This window comes from Pinus tabuliformis, chromosome J (genome assembly GCF_031772625.1).
Source record: "Pinus tabuliformis cultivar Carrire ecotype Pingquan chromosome J, CPIR1, whole genome shotgun sequence".
Classification (NCBI taxonomy): Eukaryota; Viridiplantae; Streptophyta; class Pinopsida; order Pinales; family Pinaceae; genus Pinus; species Pinus tabuliformis.
Window position 1 is genome coordinate 1,447,432,937 of NC_142295.1, and position 6,000 is coordinate 1,447,438,936.

Consider the following 6,000-nt stretch of genomic DNA (forward strand, 5'->3'; position numbering starts at 1 on the left):
CATATGTGAGTCTTATACGACAAAGCAAGCAGCATATTTGATTACCATAAAGCAAGCATTATAGGTGATTAGAATTTTTCGTTGATTCTTACTCCCGATGCCCATTAAGATGAGAGATTACTAAATGTTGGTATGGAATACTTTTTACATAATTTCACTTTCCATTCGGTGACTGGATATTTATATAAATTTTTATATTGAATAGTATTATAAGTTTATGGGTCATTAAAATTTTGTTCGTTGATGTCCCTTTCATTTTAATTTTGATAAAAAATAGTGCGTGGAATCTTTGTTCTCAACCAAATTTTCATTTTAAATATCAAATGAGCCTTGACATATTTTGGATTTTAAGGCAGAGACAAATCCAAACTTCTCCAAATAATTTTGCCGGTGAATATCATTTAATTAATTAACAGTACTTACTGGATTAAAATGTTTTTGTAAAACATATTGGACATTTAAAATAATCTGAAACGTCCGGCTTATATCACATCCAATGTGAAAGCAAAGTAGGCCCCGCCAACTTCTACAGAAGCCATTACTGAGCAATTATGGTCGAATTATGAAGTTGATTTTGGCTCAAGCATTATTCCTGAAGAATACATGCCTTGGTTGTGTTCCCTGAATGTGCTTCTTTTTTTCTTCTCGACCGTAGCCTCTCTTGAAATTGAAGCTCTGATTACGGCACATTCTTTTTCAAGCGCATTTGAATCTTTGTGTAAGCAGCCGCCCACTCTTTTGGAGCAAGAATTAGCCATGCCCCGCCTCCTTCAAAAGATTGAAGAAATTATGAATGGACCACCCTTAAAGTTATTAGTGGGGAGAATCTAACTACATTAGAAGTTTTATAATTAATACAATTATATTTACTAATGTGGTTGAATATAAGTTACACTTATAATCATATTAATAATTATTATTTGTACCATGTAAAAATAGTTATTAAAAATTAAATATTTGTAAATGTTAATAATAATATGATTATTGTATTAATATTATACTATATATTAATATAATACTATGTTTTTATATAATATTATATGAATAGTTATATTTCAAATTATAACATAATTTACATAATATTTTGAACCAAGAGATTAATAAACCCAAAGAATTTGTATTATAAACTCAATGGATTATAAACCCAAGATATTTAAATTAGACACTATGTTTACTATTATAAATCTTGTGAATAATATTACACCCTAGGAATATGAACCCTTAGATTAATAAATCAAAAGGATTGATATTATAAACGCAAGGGACTGATAGACCAAGGGATTATAAACCCATGAGAATAATATTAAACAAAAGCATTTAATATTATAAACTCAAGGGAAATAAACCCTAAAATAAAGATTAAACTCTAAGATTAATATTATAAATCTTAAAATTTACATTATAAACATATGTGATTACGAAACGTAAGGGATTTTAAACCTATGGGAATAACATTAAACCTTGGGATTAATATTAAATCCTATGGGCATAAATCCAATAGATTAATACTATTAACCCAAAAGTTTATAAACTTAAAGGATTAATATTAAAGCCTAAAAGTAATATTATAAACCATAGGCTTAATATTAAACCATAATATTAATATCATAAACCTAGGGGATTAATAAACTCATTGGATTAATATTTAAACCCCAAGGGATGATAAACCCAAGGGAATAACATTAGACCCTAAGATTAACATTAAACCCTAGGAATACAGACCATATAATTAATATTATAAACCTTAAGATTAATATTATAAACCCAAGGGAATAACATTATACCCTAGGATTAACATTAAACCATAGGAATATAAACCATACGATTAATATTATAAACAGTATCATTAATTTTATAAACCCAAGAGATTAAAACTAAAAAACCAAGGGATTATAAATCCAAGAGAATAATATTGAACCCAAAGGATTAATATTATAAACCCAATGCATATAGACCCTAAGATAAATATTATAAACTCTAAAATAAACATTAAATCCGTGGATTCATATCATGAACCTTATGATTAATGTTATAAACTCAATGGATTAATAAACATAAGGGATTAATATTAAAAACCCAAGGGATTATAGACCCAAGGGAATAACATTAAACCCTAGGATTAATATTAAAATACAAGAATATAAACCCTAAAATTAAATAACCCAAAGGATTAATATTGTAAACCATAGGATTAATATTTTACCCTAGGAATATAAACCATGTGATTAATATTATAAACCAAAGGGATTTATATTAAACCCCAAGATTAATATTATGAACCCTATCAATACTATTATACTCTAATAATATGAACCCTTAGATTAATAAAACCGGGGGATTGATATTATAAACCCAAACAACTAATAAAAACAAGGGATTAATAATTAAAATCAAAAAATCCAAAAGATTAATATTGTAAACTCAAGGTATATAAACCCTAAGATAAATATTATAAACCTTAAAACAAACATGGTTGACCATGGTTGATTTTCATATTGAGACAATATTTGTCACAATGCGACGTTGGACCATGGTTGACCATGATTGATTTTCATATTGAGAGAATCTTTGTCACAATGCGACGTTGGACTATGGTTGAGCATGATTGACCTTGCTGGACCATGGTTGATTTTCATATTGACAATCTTTGTCACAATGCAACATTGGACCATGGTTGATTTTCATATTAACAATCTTTGTCACAATGCAACGTTGGACCATGGTTGACCATGGATGACCATGGTTGTGACAATGTGACGTTGGACCATGGGACAATCTTTGTCATAATATGACCATGGCTATTGATGATTATTGACCAAGATTGATCATTGTTGACCATGATTGATTTTCATATTGAGACAATCTTTTTCACAATTGTGACATTGGACCATGGTTGATAATGATTGACCATGATTGATTTTCATTTTGAGACAATGTTTGTCAAAATGTGAAATTTTCCCATGCTTGACCATGATTAAAGATAGTTGACCATGGTTTATTTTCATATTGAGACGATATTTGTTACAATCTGATGTTGGACCATGTTTGACCATGAATGATCATGGTTGATGATGATTGACAATGGTTGAACATGGTTGATTTTTATATTGAAACAATCATTGTCCTAATGTGACATTGGACCCTCTTTGACCATGGTTGACCATGATTATAAACCGAAGCGATTAATATTATAAACCCTACGAATAATATTACACCTAGGAATATGAACCCTTAGATTAATAAACCAAATGGATTGATATTATAAACCAAAGGGACTAATAAATGCAATGGATTAACACTAAAAACCCAAGGGATTATAATCCCAAAGGGAAAAATATTAAACCCTATTATAAAATCAATGTATATAAACCCTAAGATAAATATTATAAACCCTAAAATAAGAATGGTTGACCATCGTTGACCATAGTTGATTTTCATATTGACAGAATATTATAAACCCAAGAGATTTAAATTAAATCCTAAGATTAATATTATAAACCTTGTGAATAATATTATAACCTAGAAATATGGACCCTTAAATTAATAAACCTAAGGGATTGATATCATAAAAACAAGGGACTCATAAACCTAACAGATTATAAACCCATAAGAATAATATTAAGCAGAAGGAATTAATATTATAAACTGAAGCAATATAAACCCTAAAATAAATATTAAACCCTATGATTATTATTAGAAACCTTAGGATTAACATTATAAATGTATGTGAATAAAAACCCAAGGGATTTTAAATCCAAGGAAGTAACATTGAATCTTAGGATTAATATTAAATCGTAGGAACATAAACACTAAGATTAATAAACCCAAAGGATTAATTTTTTAAACCCAAGGAATTATAAACTTAAGGGATTAATATTAAACTCTAAGATTAATAATGTAAACCATAGGCTTAATATTAAAACTTAGGAATATAAATTCTATGATTAATATTAGAAACCCTAAGATCAATATTATAAAACCAAGGGAATAATAAACCCATTGGATTAACATTAACAACCCGAGGGACTAAAAACCCAAGGGAATAACATTAGGCCCTAGGATTAATATTAAACCCTAGGAATATAAACCCTAAGATTAATATTATAAACCTTAGGATTAATATTATAAACCCAAGAGATTAATATTATAAATCCAAGGAATTAATAAATCTAGGGGATTAATATTATAAACTAAATAGATTATAAACTTAGGGGGATAATTATAAACCCAAGGGATTCATACTATAAACCTAAGGGATTGATAAAACCAAAGGATTAATATTAAAAACCTGAGGGATTGATAAACCCAAGGAATTACTAGTAAACCCTAAGACTAATATTATAAACCCTAATACTACAAATCATAAACCCAATATTAAACTTTAATATTATAAACCAAATATTAAAAGGCCCTAATATTATAAACCTTTTATTAAATCCAAGTTTTGTAATGCAACAATATGACATTGAATAAGTTAAAATGTAATATAACATTGCAAGAATGAATGTTAGACTTATTTTCATATTGAGAAAATGTTTGTTACAATGTGATGTTGAATACGTTTTTGTACTATTCCAATGTATAAGTATTAAACCCTTGATATTATAAGCCCAAAGGAGTAATAAACCCAAGTTATTAATATTAAAAAGCCAAGGGATCATAAACCCAACGGATTAATATTATAAACCAAAGGGATATACACCCTATAATAAATATTATAAATCTTAAAATAAACATTAAACCTGAAGATTCATATCATGGAATTTATGACTAATATTATAAGTTGAATGGATTAATGAGCCTAAGGGCTTAATATTAAAAACCCAAGGGAATAACATTAAACCCTCGGAATATAAACCTTAAAATTAACAAACCCAAGGTATTAATATTGTAAAACCCAAGCTTAATATTAAAGCCTAGGAATATAAATCCTATAATTAATATTATGAACCCAAGGAATTTATATTACAAACCCGATGGATTGTAAACTCAAGGGATTTCTATTAAACCCTAGGATTGATATTATAAACCGAAGGTACTAATAAAACCAAATGATTAATTCTAACAACCCAAAACCCCAAAGGATTAATATTATAAACCCAAGGTATATAAACCCTAAGGTAAATATTATAAATCGAAAACAAACATGGTTGACCATGGTTGATTTTGATATTGAGACAATATTTGTCACAATGCGACGTTGGACCATAGTTGACCATGATTGACTTTCCTATTGAGAGAATCTTTGTCATAATATGACATTGGACCATTGTTCACCATGGATGATTTTAATATCAAAAATATTTGTCACAATGCGACATTAGAGCATGATTTGAGCATGGATGACCATGATTATGACAATGTGATGTTAAACCATAAGACAATCTTTGTCACAATGTGACCATGACTATTACTTGATCTATAATATTAAAATTTAACATAAGCCTATGGTTTATGATATTAATTCCTTAAGTTTATAATTCTTTAGATTTATAGTATTAATCATTCAGATTTATTAATCTTAAAATTTATATTCCTACTATTTAATATTAACCCTAAAGTTTATATTTAATATTTTTCCGTTGGTTTTGTTTTTAATATTATCGTTTGGGATTTTATTCGCATACATTGATATGGAGTCCTTAAAATTTTACATAATTTCACTTCCCATTTAGTGACTCGATATTTTTATAAAATTTTATATTGAATAATATTATAAGTTTATGGGTCATTAAAATGTTGCACGTTGATGTCACTTTCGTTTAAATTTTGAAAAATAAATAGCCCATGGTATCTTTGTGCATATTTTCTTTTAAAAATGTCTTCGTAAAACATAGCAGACAGTTAAAATAATCTGAAATGTCCTTTATATATCACATCCAATATGAAAGCAAAGTAGGCCCTGTTAACTTCTACAGAAACCATTACTGAGTAGTAAAGGTCGAATATTGAAGTTGCTTTTGGCTCAAGCATTATTCCTGAAAAATACATGACTTTGTT